Raw genomic sequence first — 17679 nt, forward strand, 5'->3', positions numbered from 1 at the left:
GGGGAATATGAGCAGCTAGGGGCTAAATTGTAGAGCAGAACCAAAAAGGTAATAATTTCCAGATTGCTACCTGAGCCAAGAGCAAATTGTCACAGAATCAACAAAACTAAAGAGGTAACCGTGTGGCTCAAAGATTGATTTGGGAGAAACAGGTTTGAATTCATGGGACATTGGCACCAGGACTGGGGAAGGAGGGAAATGTTCTGCACCTGAATCATGCTGGGACCAGAGTCTTGACAAATTGCATAACTAAGGCTTTTCCAATCTATCGCCATCCAGGTAGAGTCATAGAGATATACAGCACGGAAACAGACCCTTCGGTCCAACTCGTCCTTGCTGACTAGATATCCTGTATAAATCTAATCCCATTTGTCAGCATTTGGCCCATATCCCTCTCAACCCTTCCTATTCATGGACCCATCCAGATGCCTTTTAACTGTTGTAATTGTATCAGCCTCCACCACTTTCTTTGGCAGCTCATTCCATATATGCACCACCCTCTCCGTGAAAAAGTTGCCCCTTAGGTACAAACTTCAATGTCCAGGGATACTTGAAATCAAACAGCAGGGGCAGTAGCTGTGAAGGTTCACTGCTGGGTCAGACAGCAGTGTAGGTTTCTTTCTCCATTAATTCACTTCCCACCACAGTGCAGCATGGTAGCTCAGTGGTTAGCTCTGCTGCCTCACAGCACCAGGGATCCGGGTTTGATTCCAGCCTCAGGCGACTGTCTGTGTGCAGTTTGCACATTCTCCCCATACCTGCATGGGTTTCCTCCGGGTGCTCCGGTTTACTCCCTCAGTCCAAAGATGTGCAGGTTAGGTGGATTGGCCGTGCTAAATTGCCCATAGAGTCTAGAGTGGGAAATGCAGGGATAAGGCACGGGGTGGATCTGGGTGGGATGCTCTTCAGAGGGTTCGTGTGGACTTGATGGGTTGAATGGCCTGCTTCTACACTGTAGGGATTCTATAATCACTGCTTTTATCTTCCTTCCTCCTTTTTTAAAGTGCTGTTGTTTTGATTTTTTTTCTTCTCAAAGTTCCAAAAACAATGCAACAGCTTATAAGACAGTAATTACTGTTCCTAGAATTCGAGGAAATCAGCTCCAACACTGAAAATATCTCAAAAAAGGAGCAGCTCTTTCAGCCACAAATTTTCCCCATCCTCCATCTTGGATTACCCAGAATCCTTTTTATAATTTGATTTCCTGCTTTTGCTTCCTGTGTAGAAAACCTAAAATTAACCACATCATACTTTAACTGCCATGCATTTACTCACGCAGTCAACTTGTCCAAATCACACTAAAGCATCTCTGCATCTTCCTCACAGTTCACCCTCCCACCCAACATTGTCAGCTGCAAAATTGGAGGTATTGCATTTAGTTCCTTAATCTAAATCATTAATAAAATATGTGAACAGCTGGGAATCAAGTACTGGCCCTTTCAATACCCCACCAGTCACTGACTGTCAATTTGGAAAATGACTCGTTTATTTCTAGTGTTTGTTTCCTGTCTGCCAACCAGTTCTCTATACACTATCTCTAAAATATCCTATTATTGGGGCATAGAATACAAAAGCAAGCATGTTTTGTATTCTGTTCAGTCTGCTCCTTTTCATCATTTATATAAATGATTTGGATGTGAACTTAGGAGGTATGGCTAGTAAGTTTGCAGATGACACCAAAATTGGAGGTATAGTGGACAGCGAAGAGGGTTACTCAGAGTGTAATGGATCTTGATCAGATGGGCCAATGGGCTGAGGAGAGGCAGATGCAGTTTAATTTAGATAAATGTGAGGTGCTGCAATTTGGAAAGGCAAATCAGGGCAGGGCTTATACACTTAATGGTAAGGTCCTGGACAATGTTGCTGAACAAAGAGATCTTGGGGGTGGGGGTGGGGGTGCAGTGGAGGACAGTCCAAAACTAGAGAGCATAGGTTTAAGGTGAACGACTTGAAAGGGACATAAGAGGCAACATTTTCACACAGAGAGTAGTGCGTGTATTGAAGAAGCTGCCAGAGAAGTGGTGGAGGTTGGTACAATTAAAACATTTAAAAGACATCAGGATAGGTACATGAATAGGAAGGGTTTAGAGGGATATGGGCCAAATGCTGGCAAATAGGGCTAGTTTTATTTCGGATATCTGGATGTGTTAGACTGAAGGGTCTGTTTCCGTGATATACATCTCTATGAGTCTATGATTCTCATGCATCTGTCTCTGGGTGGGTGCCACACTTGAGAAAGAATGTGAAGAATGCGACCAGACATGCAGTTATGTAGACAGATTGGAGAAGTTGGGACTGTTTACTTTGAATAAAGAGAAGGTTGCGATGTGATTTGATAGAAATTTTCAAACTCTTAAGAGATCTGGACAGAGTAGACTGAGAATTATGTTACCATTGGTGGAAGGATCAAGAACAAATAGGCAGTGCATTACAAGAATGGACACATCAGGTTATCCCAGAGGCCTATAACAACCACCTTCCATGTGAGATAGAAGAATATTTTCATATATTATTAGCCTCCATTATTTCAGGTTAGAAACACTACCTAGGTAGTGCCTCCCACCCATCCTCCTCCTCTAATCAAAAAAAAGGTTCTGAGTGCTGATTTGGTAAGGCTACTAGTTTTTTTTTTAATTGTCTGTTTGGGAATTCAGAACAGTGGGAATGAATGTTAGGGCAGTTGTATGCTCCTCCTGTAGAGTGTGGGAGGTAAGGGTCACCACTAGTGTCCCCACTGACTTCATCTGCGGGAAGTGCACCCAACTCCAGCTCCTCGGAAACCGCGTTAGGGAACTGGAGCTGGAGCTGGATGAACTTCGGATCATTCGGGAGGCTGAGGGGGTAATTGAGAGGAGTTACGGGGAGGTAGTCACACCTCAGGTACAGGAAGAAAGTAGATGGGTTACAGTCAGGGGACGGAAAGGGAACAGGCAGACAGTGCAGGGATCCCCTGTGGCCATTCCCCTCAAAAACAAGTTTACCGTTTTGGATACTGTTGGGGGGGACGACTTACCAGGGGTAAGCCATGGGGTACAGGTCTCTGGCACAGAGTCTGTCCCTGTTGCTCAGAAGGAAAGTGGGGAGAGGAGGAGAGCGTTAGTCATTGGGGACTCCATAGTTAGGGGGACAGATAGGAGATTCTGTGGGAACAAGAGAGACTCGCGGTTGGTGTGTTGCCTCCCAGGTGCCAGGGTCCATGATGTCTCGGATCGTGTTTTCGGGATCCTTAAGGGGGAGGGGGAGCAGCCCCAAGTCGTTGTCCACATAGGCACCAACGACATAGGTAGGAAAAGGGATGGGGATGTAAGGCAGAAATTCAAGGAGCTAGGGTGGAAGCTTAGAACTAGAACAAACAGAGTTGTTATCTCTGGTTTGTTACCCGTGCCATGTGCTAGCGAGGCGAGGAATAGGGAGAGAGAGCAGTTGAACACGTGGCTACAGGGATGGTGCAGGAGGGAGGGATTCAGATACCTGGATAATTGGGACTCATTCTGGGGTAGGTGGGACCTCTACAAACGGGATGGTCTACACCTGAACCAGAGGGGTACCAATATCCTGGGGGGGATATTTGCTAATGCTCTTCGGGAGGGTTTAAACTAATTTAACAGGGGGATGGGAACCTGAATTGTAGCTCCTGTGTACAGGATGTTGAGAGTAGTGAGGTCATAAATAAGGTTTCAAGGTCGCAGGAGTGTACCAGCAGGCAGGAAGGTGGTTTGAAGTGTGTCTACTTCAATGCCAGGAGCATCCGGAATAAGGTGGGTGAACTTGCAGCATGGGTTGGTACCTGGGACTTCGATGTTGTGGCCATTTCGGAGACATGGATAGAGCAGGGACAGGAATGGTTGTTGCAGGTTCCGAGGTTTAGATGTTTCAGTAAGATCAGGGAAGGTGGTAAAAGAGGGGGAGGTGTGGCATTGTTAGTCAAGGACAGTATTACGGTGGCAGAAAGGACGTTTGATGACAACTCATCTACTGAGGTAGTATGGGCTGAGGTTAGAATCAGGAAAGGAGAGGTCACCCTGTTGGGAGTTTTCTATAGGCCTCCGAAAAATTCCAGAGATGTAGAGGAAAAGATTGCAAAGATGATTCTGGATAGGAGCGAAAGTAACAGGGTAGTTGTTATGAGGGACTTTAACTTTCCAAATATTGACTGGAAACGCTATAGTTCGAGTACTTCAGATGGGTCAGTTTTTGTCCAATGTGTGCAGGAGGGTTTCCTGACACAGTATGTAGATAGGCCAACAAGAGGCGAGGCCACATTGGATTTGGTACTGGGTAATGAACCAGGCCAGGTGTTAGATTTGGAGGTAGGTGAGCACTTTGGTGATAGTGACCACAATTCGGTTACGTTTACTTTAGCGATGGAAAGGGATCGGTATATACCGCAGGGCAAGAGTTTTAGCTGGGGGAAAGGCAATTATGAGGCGATGAGGCAAGATTTAGGATGCATAGGATGGAGAAGGAAACTGAAGGGGCTGGGCACAATTGAAATGTGGAGCTTGTTCAAGGAACAGCTACTGCTTGTCCTTGAGAAGTATGTACCTGTCAGGCAGGGAGGAAGTGGTCGAGCGAGGGAACCGTGGTTTACTAAAGAAGTTGAATCTCTTGTCAAGAGGAAGAAGGAGGCTTATGTAGAGATGAGGCGTGAAGGCTCAGTTAGGGCGCTTGAGAGTTACAAGTTAGCCAGGAAGGACTTAAGAGAGAGCTAAGAAGAGCCAGGAGGGGACATGAGAAGTCTTTAGCAGGTAGGATCAAGGAAAATCCTAAAGCTTTCTATATGTATGTCAGGAATAAAAGAATGACTAGAGTAAGATTGGGGCCGGTCAAGGACAGTAGTGGGAAGTTGTGCGTGGAGTCCGAAGAGATAGGAGAGGTGCTAAATGCATATTTTTCGTCAGTATTCACGCAGAAAAAAGACAATGTAGTCGAGGAGAATACTGAGATACAGTCTATTAGACTAGATGGGATTGAGGTTCATAAGGAGGAGGTGTTAGCAATTCTGGAAGGTGTGAAAATAGATAAGTCCCCTGGGCCGGATGGGATTTATCCTAGGATTCTCTGGGAAGCTAGAGAGGAGATTGCAGAGCCTTTGGCTTTGATCTTTATGTCGTCATTGTCTTCAGGAATAGTGCCAGAAGACTGGAGACTAGCAAATGTTGTCCCCTTGTTCAAGAAGGGGAGTAGAGACAACCCTGGTAATTATAGACCAGTGAGCCTTACTTCGGTTGTGGGTAAAGTGTTGGAAAGGATTATAAGAGATAGGATTTATAATCATCTAGAAAGGAATAATTTGATTAGGGATAGTCAACACGGTTTTGTGAAGCGTAGGTCGTGCCTCACAAACCTTATTGAGTTCTTTGAGAAGGTGACCAAACAGGTGGATGAGGGTAAAGCAGTTGATGTGGTGTATATGGATTTCAGTAAAGCGTTTGATAAGGTTCCCCATGGTAGGCTATTGCAGAAAATACGGAAGCATGGGATTGAGGGTGATTTAGCAGTTTGGATCAGAAATTGGCTAGCTGTAAGAAGACAGAGGGTGGTGGTTGATGGGAAATGTTCATCCTGGAGTTCAGTTACTAGTGGTGTACCTCAAGGATCTGTTTTGGGGCCACTGCTGTTTGTCATTTTTATAAATGACCTGGATGAGGGCGTAGAAGGATGGGTTAGTAAATTTGCGGATGACACCAAAGTTGGTGGAGTTGTGGATAGTGCGGAGGGATGTTGCAGGTTACAGAGGGACATAGATAAGCTGCAGAGCTGGGCTGAGAGGTAGTATATGGAGTTTAATGCGGAAAAGTGTGAGGTGATTCACTTTGGAAGGAGTAACAGCAATACAGAGTACTGGGCTAATGGTAAGATTCTTGGTAGTGTGGATGAGCAGAAAGATCTCGGTGTCCATGTGCATAGATCACTGAAAGTTGCCACCCAGGTTGATAGCGTTGTTAAGCAGGTGTACAGTATGTTAGGTTTTATTGGTAGAGGGATTGAGTTTCGGAGCCATGAGGTCATGTTGCAGCTGTACAAAACTCTGGTGCGGCCGCACTTGGAGTATTGCGTACAGTTCTGGTCACCGCATTATAGAAAGGATGTGGAAGCATTGGAAAGGGTGCAGAGGAGATTTACCAGGAGGGAAGGTCTTATGAGGAAAGGCTGAGGGTCTTGAGGCTGTTTTCGTTAGAGAGAAGAAGGTTAAGAGGTGACTTGATAGAGACATACAAGATGATCAGAGGATTAGATAGGGTGGACAGTGGGAGCCTTTTTCCTCGGATGGTGATGGCTAGCACGAGGGGACATAGCTTTAAATTGAGGGGTGATAGATATAGGACAGATGTCAGAGGTAGGTTCTTTACTCAGAGAGTAGTAAGGGCGTGGAATGCCCTGCCTGCAAAAATAGTAGACTCGCCCACTTTAAGGGCATTTAAATGGTCATTGGATAAACATATGGATGATAATGGAATAGTTTAGGTTAGATGGGCTTCAGATTGGTTTCACAGGTCGGCGCAACATTGAGGGCCGAAGGGCCTGTACTGCGCTGTAATGTTCTATACAAGAGAAAGGAAACACACTTTCCAACATGTTGCGGTCCCCACATTAGTAAAGTAAAATAAATCCCACCCCCCCCAAGGAAGATCACTATTGAAAATTAATTTAGTTAATGACAAATCCACGTGAGTACAGATTTAAATCTTACTCCTTGTTAGCACAAGTGTGTATAACTTGTCCCAAGGCTTTCATCAGTCTATAGGTTTTTGTTGAGAGGTTAATATGAGATTAGACACTAATAGTAAATAATTCATGACTCATTTAATTCTTCATTATCTGTGTCTGTGGCATATAATTGTGTTTGTTTAATTTATTTAATTCTTTGACAAAATTGTTAAGTACTGGCACTTTTCAGTTGATGCTGCAGGGAGTAATTGATCTATATCAGTAGCCTATGCCATATCTATGCCAAGGAAAGATTTTAATGACGAAACAGCCTTTGTTAATTGACTAGTTCCTTTAAGTTAAGTGTCAGTGGTGTCTTCACCATTCATTCTCCAATTCTAAATACGCTAAACAGGTCTGAGGCTTCCCTGAATGTGTGATTAGAGATTGTAGTTGGATGTTCTAAGCTATTATGCCCTATTAGTAAAAGCAAGGCTTCCCTCATTCTCACTGAGCTGCGATACTAATTGCTTTTCATACTGTGCTTGTGAATTAAGGTGTTTTGCACCCAGATGCGTAGATATTTTCATTTGAGGTGTGCATTCTGTGATTTACACAGCCAGCATATTTTAGAAATATTGGCTCAGAATTGCTCTAGAAATTAACACTAGCTTTAATATTTCCCAATGTTATTAGATTGTAAGTTGATGAGCAGTTTGTTGCAAGGGAGATATCGCATGAGTTGTCAATCATTGAGAATTTCTATTTTCATTAAATGGGCTGCTCATGCTTAATTTCCCCATGAGTTATAAAAATATTGTTGGATTTGTGCATTAGTTCGCCTCATCATAGAGAGTTAGGAGTGGTACCGAACAATGTAAGGACCCATTTAATGAGGAGATTGATCTTCTTCCTCAAACACTCCAACCCAGAAATGAAAATGACTAAATCTGTACAAGTAGTAAGTTATTATTATGTTTAAATTACTATTGTATTAGTGCAAATTATAATTTATTCTTTTTCTCTTTTAATCCAAATTCTCTTTATATCTCTTTGGTTTTGTTTCTGTACCTGATTTGACTTTTAGTCACACTATTTCCTCTTCCACCTTCCTTCAGCATGTTTCATGGTGTCCAAATGTCTGACCGAGGAGAAGGTGGACACTTCCTTTAATTCACATGGGTGTCACTGGCAGGCCAGCATTTATTGCCCATATATAGTTGATCTTGAGAAGGTGGTGGTGAGCTGTCACCTTGAACTCCTGCAGTTCACGTGCTGTAGGAAGAACCACAGAGGATAGTTCAGGTGTGGAGTGAACTGCAGGATGAAGTGGTAGATGGAGGTAGAGTCACAAAATTTAGAAGACATTTGGATAGGTACATGAATAGGAAAGATTTAGGGCCCAAATGCAAACAGTGGGTCTAGTTTAGATTAGGAAACATGATCAGCATGGACGATTTGGACTGAAGGGTCTGCTTCCGTGCTGTATGGCTCTATGCCACTGACCTTCTAACCACGACCGTCTTCCTATGTGCCAGGTAGGGCTTCAACCAGTGGGGAGTTTGTCCCCAATACCCATTGATTCCAATTTTGCCTGGGCACCGTGACGCCACACTCGGTCGCATGTGGCCTTGAGGTCAAGGGCTGTCACTCTCACCTCACCTCTGGAATTTGACTCTTTTTGTCCATGTTTGAACCAAGGCTGTAATGAGGTCAGGAGCTGAGTGGCCCTGGAGGAACCCAAACTGGGCGTCACTGAGCAGGTTATTGCTGAGCACGTGCTGCTTGATAACACTGTTGATAACACCTTCCATCACTTTACTGATGATCGAGAGGAGACTGATAGGGTGGCAACTGGTCGGTTGAATTTGTTTTTTGTGTACAGGACATACTTGGGCAATTTTCCACATTGTTGTAACTGTACTGGAAGATCTTGGCTAGGGGAGCAGCAAGTTCCGAGCACAATGTTGTCAGGACCATAATCGTTGCCATATCCGATCCTCCAACCATTTCTTGATATCCCTTGGAGTGAATAGAATGGCTGAAGACTGGTATCTGTGATCCTGGGACCACGGGAGGCCGAGATGGATAATCCACATTCCACTTCCAGCTGAAGATTGCTGCAAATGCTTCAGCCTTATCTTTTGCACTGATGCGTTGGGCTCTTCCATCATTAAGGATGGAGTTACTTGTGAACCCTCCTCCTCCAGTGAGTCATTGAATCATTCTTCAACATGCATGACTGGATGTCACAGGACTGCAGGGCTTAGATCTGATCCATTGGTTGTGGGATCACTATATCACCATTATTTAATTAGGATCCTACACTGTAATTAGGATCACAAGGCTGAGTGTTTAGAGGCATTTATTTTTGCAGCGAGAGCAGAAATGTGTCAATACTTCCCCCATTTTCAGAGGATTCCATTTTTGCCAGCAGGAGGAAGGGAGCAGATTATGAATCAAGTTGATGGGAAACCAAATTCGGAAACTGAAATTAATACAAAACTTAAAAAAAGATTCAATTCTGGTGCACGAGGGACCTTAACACACCGTGTGGTAGCCACAGATTAATGGAAAAGGAATAGATGCTTCTGAAAATTACCAACATATTATGAAGGGAAGTAATTGGACTATAGCTGTCTGTTTAAGTAAGAAAGCAGACACCCATTATTCAACAGGCCATGCGAAGCAATCTTCCATCCATTGGCTCCATCCATACTTCCCACTGTCTCGGGAAAGTAACCAACATAACCAAATACCCTTTCCAACCCGGAGGATCGAACGTGGACCAGAGCGATGGCGGCGGATCAAGAATGGGCTGGTGAGAGCGGGCCGGTGTAACAGCGGTGGTGAGAGCAAGCTGGTGATGTAGCCCAGAAAGGGACTCTGGAAGAGGCATGACATGGGTTGGAAAGCCTGGAGCAGGACTGCAGCAGTGGAAAGGAAAGTTAGACTCTCTTAAGTTATCTTTCTTTCTTATCTTATTCTAGATGTTAATGTAATGACGCCATATATGTACAGCAAAGGTAAACACTTTTCTCCATATTTTTACATTGAATACGTGACAATAAATAAATAAATGCATAAAAGTTTGAATAACGCAACAATAGCTTCAAGAACAGCTTCTTTTCCACTGTTATCAGACTTTTGAATGGACCTCTCAAATGTTAATTCTCTGCACTATCTCTACAGCTGTAACACTGCTCTCTGTTCTGCTACCCTGATGGACTTTGTATGGTACGATCTGCCTGCATAGCATGCAACACAACACTTCTCACTGTATCTCAGTACATGTGACAACAATCAATCAATCACTCAACCTGAGTTTAGAAAATAAATTAGCTCTTGGTTCTTGCATCTTCATTTCATTTTAATGCTGACACGTCCCAAGTGCTGTTCTTAAAACTGAACACTTTGTTGATGCTCAGCTGAGTATCAAAGGCTGAAAAACTACTTATTTCAACCGAGTGGATGAATACATATTTTCTTAACTATTTTAAAAGGTTAAGGAAAATTAACTGTCTTTCATGTGGGTAATGAATAGACATTTGCTTGCTTTTACAATAGACTGAACGCGTGAGGGGATTTGTTATCTTTGAATGGGTGTCACAGATTAGTTTTATTTTCTGTATGAATTACATATGAGTGAGAAATCTTGTAAGTTGATAAAAAAATTAAATACCTTCATCTCCAAATGGCTCCTGTGGATACCTAAACAGGGTACTGGGTGTGTGGCTGGGAGAGGGAGTTGGTTTATGAGGGGCCATGGTGGTGGTGGAGAAGTATGATGGGACTTGGATGTGCAGGGTGCATGATGGAGGCAATGGATTATGAGAGGCCAAAAGGGTGGTATAAGGACATTGAGTGGTGAGGGCTAGACTGTACCAACAGACTTTAACACGACTAGGCCAAAGACCTATATGGAGATTGGTCTTCTAATCAGATTGCCTCACACACCCCCACTTCTGTGGCCAACTCCAAACTGTCCCTGAGACAGGAGGACTGACTTAAATGTATATCCTCTCACCCTACAGCAAAACTTTTATGTTCAGGGGTCATTTCCATGTAGATAGGCCAGGTACAGGAGATTTTCTGTTTCATGTTTCCCACCTTATTGGCAAAAATCTGGTCCATTGTATCAGCGAGTCATTTGTAGCACTGGAAAATATTACTCGGCCAATAGAGAGGTATGGAGTTTTCTTGTCTGTGAAAGCTCCTCAGAAAGGTTCATTGGGAGGAATCTCCATGGAGAATCAGAGGCAGAGGTTGTGAGCTACACTAGGGAAATGAACTTCACAGCCCTTCTTGAGAATAGGAGGGGCTACAGTGCTTGCCTCAAGCAAACCTTTCTCTTCTCTTATTGTGACCTCTCTCTCCTTGGTGCTATGATGACCAACCTCACTTTTTGCCAACGTCTGCTTTCAATATTCCTCTTAAACCACTCTTCCTCTCCCACCAAAGCCCTATCACTCCTTTTCTGCTTCCTGAGATTAAATTCCCCAACAAGACCCTCAAGTCGGGACCTTTCTGCAGAACTGATTGCTGCCTTTTTGCCATCTTCCTAACTTTCAGACCATCCCGCGGATTGCTGGCTGCCTGCAGTTGGCTTCACTGTCCAACAAAAGATTGGAAATAAGGAAGGAAAAGTGGAAATAAGGAAGGAAAAGTTGAAATGAGACCCTACCGTCATTTTTGGCAGGACTTTCATACCTGTAGTCTTGTTGATTATCTCCTCATGTAGGCCCACATTCTCCCTAACATCCAATAAATATCAGGTTCAATGTTCCAGGTCAATAACTATTCAACCAAAACACCAATTAGTATTGCTTTCTGTACCTGCCAATATGGATTTCACATTTATTAGTGAAGGGAAAAGATTTTACAAACTGAGTCAACATCAGAGCTGCTCCTGTCTGCTCCATGCAAGTTGAAGTTTATGTTGCAGAATGTTTGTGCAATCGCTAGCCTAGTGCCTCATTGCATGATTGGGGAACTGTTTCCTTGACTCAGAGCAGTCCTATGGTTGCAAGGACACACTCCTAATTGTGTAAGAGAGGGAATTCTAGGATTTTGACCCAGTGACAGTGAAGGAACAGCATATTTCCAAGTCAGAGCAGTGAGTGCTTGAAGGAAAACTTACAGTTGCTGCCCTTGCCCTGTTAGACATTAGAGGTTTAGAAGGTGCAGTAAAAGGAACCTGAGTGAGTTGCTGCAGTGCCTATTGTAGGTGGTGATGGGGTAGTAAATGCTGATGATCGTGGATGCCAAGCAGGCTGCTTTGTCCAGAAATGGTTCAAAGCTTCTTGAGAGTTGTTGGAGCTGCACCCATCCAGGCAAGTGGGGAGCATTCCATCACACACTCCTGACTTGTGTCTCGTAGTTGTTGGACAGGCATTGATAAGACAAGAGGTCAGTTCCTCACCACAGTATTTCTAGCGCCTGCCCTCCCCTTGTAGCATTAGTTGATTATAGTATGATTGATCCAGTTCAATATCTGGCATACGGTAACCTCCAGAAGATTGAGGGATTCAGCAATGCTAATGCCATTGAATGTCAAGGGCCAATCAACAGATTCTCTCTTGTTGAATGTGGTCATTGTCTGCCACTTACGTGGCATGAGCTTCACCTGTCACACAAAAGCCCATGCCAGGATGCTGTCCGAGTCTTGTTGCATATAAGCACTGGCTGTTTCAGTATCTCAAGATTGGTAAATGCTGCTGATCATTGTGCAATCATTAACAAACATCCCCAGTTCTGACCTTACAATGGAGGAAAAGCCATTGATGAAACTGCTGAAGATGATTCGGCCTAGGAAACTACCCTGAGGAACTCCTGCAGAGATGTCCTGGAACTGAAATTACTGACCTTCAACAACCACAACCGTTTTCCTTTGTGCCAAGTGTGACTCCAACCAGTGGAGAGTTCCCCCTAACTGCTTCCGCCCCCAACACCCCGCAACACAATTTCCACCGACTCCACTTTTACAAGATCTCCATATGCCACATTTGTTAAAGTACGACCTTAATGTCAAGGACTGTCACTGTCATCTCACCTCTGGCACTCAGCTCTTTTGCCCTTGTTTGTTCTTTGGAACAATGCCAAAGGTTCTATTCCATTCACTAAGAAAACAGATTAGGCCTTTTTAAACATCTTATCTGGGGTTCAGCTACTCTAGGAAGGTGACATTCACTCAGTACTGCACAGAGATCAGACGCTGAAACAAGAACTGAATCTACATTACTCTGAACAGAAGTAAGTGTGTTACCCATTGAGCAGCTATTGGAAGAGTTTAGTTTTATGTATATATTATGCTTATTGTTCACAAATATAACTGTCAACGTCAAAGAGCTGTGAGTGTGATAAGTCACTTGGTGTTAGTTTGGGATATCGCACATTGATATATACCTCACTGAGTTTGCACAATTTACATGCAATACTCAGGAGCATTCAAGCCACTTGTCTTGCCTCTAATGCTGTGTGCAGAATCTTTATACGCCTCATTAATATGATAACAAAATGTAAATTTTCCAAAGGGCAAATGAACACATTTTACCTGTCATTTCTTCCACCCCCAACGGTTTTTGATAATGTATGCAATCTGTATGTTTTCAAACTGGGGATTGAAAAAAAAGACGTTTAACATTTGCTCAGAAGCAATTTTCATCTGGAGAGTTGGATGGTGAACAGACTTAGAGGCAAGGGATAGTGATATTGGAGTTTTTAATGTCAAAGTGCAGAATAGTGAGCAATTGCCTTCAGCTCTGACTCTGTGAGGCTGCAGATTTCATTGACAGGATTCTATTGGGTCCCTTGTAGTTTGCCAGCTAGCAAGGAATACCATTGAAATGCACCAGATAATTTGACAATGCAGACAACTTAAATTGGAAAGCCACCACCGTTTTTAAAATAAGCCAAAAACAACCTCTGAAAAATATGGTAACAATAAAGTATCCATTGTGTAAAATGATTAATAAAGTGGTATTTAACTAGATATTGTAAATCCATATGCATTTATTCCCCACACTTCATCTGTCTTCATTCTTTAATTTCCACTGACTATAAAAATAATTTCAAACAGTTGTAATAAATCTTATTTTGGAAAGAATTCAAATATGCTTTATTAATGCTGGAATAATCAGTGCAATTTATGACTTTTTAATGTAAGAAATTTTTGTACAGTCAATCTCTGTATCACTGGAAACAGTAATCATGATGAAATCGTGATGTATCAGCAAATACGCAGGGGCTATTCTTTATTGCAGTGGGATTCCCAAGTGGGAAAGAATGGTTCTTCTCTCAAACATTGCTATTTTATTTTTATGCAACATGTACCTCACCTGGAAGCCAGCCTGATTGTCAAGCCTGCAGCTTCTACACCTTACAGGAAGGCAAAACTGCTTTAGGATGTGTGCTGCTGTGGAAGAGTAATTGGATGGGTACAACAGTAGGGGAAGCTCAGAGGGCTTTTTTTTTGCAGGAGGTTGGGGAGAGACAGGATCAGAAGGTGGCAGATTGAGGGGATCCAGTCTTGAAGTGAACCTTGGTGATGAGGGCAAGGGAGGTTTTCTGCCATGGGCACTTGGTCTGATCATGGCTGACTGGAGGGGTTACAGTTAGCTAGGGTCAGAAGGCATGCATTTCTATCCTACTTGACCCACAAACAGTGCTGGAAAGTCATCTATCTGCTCCATGCAGCAGTTTTCATTCTGCTTTAGTTAACCAGCTATAGAAGCTGGAAGAAAGATAAGAGCGCATTCGGAATTTAATTTATTCAATATTTAAAACAACAATTTACAAATATCCCAATAGAATTATAGAATCCCTACAGTGTGGAAGCAGACCATTTGGCCCATTGAGTTCACATCAACCCTCTGAACAGCATCCCATCCAAACTCACGCCCCACCCATACCCACTTCCTATAACTCTACATTTCCCATGGCTAATCCACCTAGCCTGCACTTCCCTGGACACTGTGAGCAATTTAGCATGACCAATTGACCTTAATCTGCACATCAAAAAGTTTACAGTGAAATTATCAGTTGAACACAGACAGTTGATAGAGTTGTAAAGAAGGCATATGGTGTCTTGGCTTTCATTGGCAAGGGAATTGAGTTTAAGAGCCATGGGGTTATGCTGCAGCTCTATAAAACTCTGGATAGACCATACTTGGAATGTTGTGTTCAGTTCTGGTCACCTCATTATAGGAAGGATGTGAAAGCTTTAGAGAGGGCGCAGAGGAGATTTACCAGGATGCTGCCTGGAGTGGAGGGCAGGTCTTATGAGGAAAGGTTGAGGGAGCTAGGGCTTTTTTCATTGGAGCAAAGAAAGATGAGAGGTGACTTGATAGAGGTGTACAAGATGATGAGAGGCATAGATAGAGTGGATAGTCAGAGACTTTTTCCCAGGGCGGAAATGACTATTACGAGGGGGCATAATTTTAAGGTGATTGGAGGAAGGTATAGGGGAGATGTCAGAGGTAGGTTCTTTACACAGAGAGTGGTGGGCGTGTGGAATGCGCTGCCAGCAGTGGTAGTGGAGTCAGATACTTTAGAGACTTTTAAGTGACTCTTGAATAAGCACATGGAGGATAGTAAAATGTTGTGTATGCAGGTAAATTGATCTTAGTAGGGTAAGGGCCTGTACTGTGCTGTACTGTTCTAGGTTCTATGCTCTATGAAAGATGATTGTTGATCTGTTTAAGAATGGCTGGAAATTGTAGAGTTCTATGTGATGTAAAGTAATTTGCTGGTTAATAGCTGGAAGGACACAAATGTTCTTAAATATTTGAACATTAATTGGCTACAGAACATGAGGCCAGTTCAGAAAAAGCCATTGAAGCTCTCGGGACAGAGGAGGCACCTACTGTGTGAAACAAGGCAAAACCCAAAACAATTTGGGACCAAGGTCAGGGGGAGTGTGACTCTGATTCAGAAGATGAAGTCAAGCACACTCCATGACCCCTTGCCATGCTCAAACTTTAAAGGCCAGGTAACATTCTGGTATATGTGTATGATGCCTTTTGTAAGGTCAATATATCCTTTCAAAAGTGCCACGTCCAGAGCTGCAAACAACATGTCAGATGTGGTCTTACAAAGACTTTGTAGGATATTAGCAAAATTTCTTCCCTTTCATACTTTTGCTCTCTATCAGACATTCCATTTGCCTTTTTGAGTATCATTTGTATCTGCATGATCTGGCAAAATTTACCACCCAGCAAATGTCTTAACCAGATCCATAATTTGCCTTCAATTCCACCATCTTTAGTATGAGCTAACAGTTTCTCATGTGGGTCTTTATGAAATACCTTTGAAAGTCCTCATAACTGAAAATGAAGAGTGGGAAGAGCAACATTGATTGAAGAGATGTAGAAAGTTCAGAGAGTTCTAATAGAAAAGATGGTTAGACTTCAGGATAACAAGGTGTAGAACTGGATGAACACAGCAGGCCAAGCAGCATCAGAGGAGCAGGAAGGCTGACGTTTCAGGCCTAGACCCCCTAGACTTCAGGATGATGATTTTGATAGAACAATGGGCTGAGGTTAGGGCTTAAAATCTGATTTCAGCATTGAGCAAAAATTTAGGGCATTTATTTTCTTCAGGGTTGTCCAAGATGTGATATCAATGGCAAGGAAGAGGGAGTCTGACTGAAAAGATGTGTCAATGCCATTTGATTTTGGGCTTAGTGAAATTGTAATATTCAAGTTGTTTGAATTAAATTGAGGGAGTGAAGCAAGGTCTGTCAGAGGGTTTTCAAGATGCTGATAGGAAGACTGTACTGCCAATCAAGCCTTCATTAAATCTTTAAAATCAGTCAGGGATACATCTTCCATTTGCAGGATAGTTTTAGCACCTTACAATGCACTCTTATAGTATGAGAAACCTGGTATCTGTCTGTTTATCCTTTTACCTATTAATCCATGTCCAATCTCCTGTCTGCATTCAAAGCCCCCAAACTTTTGTCACAAACCTGATGCCAAGGCAGAGCTGGAGATCAAGTCCCACTATTCCTTGATTTGTCACAGATATATAAATGATCTATTTCTGTAGGATGTGAGTATCTGACTGTCGGCTCTATCTATGAAAGAAGAACTCACTGCAGGTTACATCAACAAACAAGTAATCAAAAACATATAAACAAACACATCCTTTTAACCAGTGGCTAAGCGGACTATTAATCACTAGCATGCAAACTTAAATCCACACTTGAAGACATGAACAAAAGAGGACAGACCAAATCGACTGTTGTGAAGGAATATCATGGGTGGAAAACATAGGCAAAAAAGAACAATTTCTGTTGATCCAGAGTTCAAACCACAAGGGTGAAGTAAGGTGGCTTTCTCATATTAATATGCTGCAGACAGTAAACCGCAGAAGATCCTTAATTCTACAGGAAGATGGAATCCAACAACTAGAATCATCATCTTTTGCACTGGGTATGACTCCATGTAGTGGCAAGTATTTCCCCTGATTTCCACTGACTTTAATTTTACTTGAGTACCTTAATGCTATACTTACTTAATGTTTATGTTAAAGGGAGTTAATTCTTGCTGTATTTCTGGTACTCAGTTCTTTTTTTCAATTTGGGAACAAGAATATCTATACAGATTCATATGGCGCAGAAAAGGGCCTTCAGCCCATCAAGCCTGCACTGACAAAACTACCACTAAAAGTGTGATACGTAAATGTATCATATACTTTTATAATATTTGCAGCTTTGTGGCAGATTTTTTCTCCCTTGCATATCATAGGCACTTGCCTTTAAGTGGGTGCACCCCTATAAATTTGAGCTGCAACTCTTTAACAGTGTCAAGATATATGACAGTTTACCCATTTTGTTTGCTCAGCTCTTTGAATCAGGACAAAAATGGGTTGGGACCTCACCATAAGCTCTACCCGGCCCTTGGGAGCTCCATGCAGTTTGAGAAATTGGTGAGTACACTTTTCAGCATGATACTTTCCCATTATTTTTTATTTTTAAAAATGGCCTCATATGTTAAATCAAGGAGTACCCTTTAAATTTACATACTT

This window comes from Rhincodon typus, chromosome 13 (genome assembly GCF_021869965.1).
Source record: "Rhincodon typus isolate 14 chromosome 13, sRhiTyp1.1, whole genome shotgun sequence".
NCBI lineage: Eukaryota > Metazoa > Chordata > Chondrichthyes > Orectolobiformes > Rhincodontidae > Rhincodon > Rhincodon typus.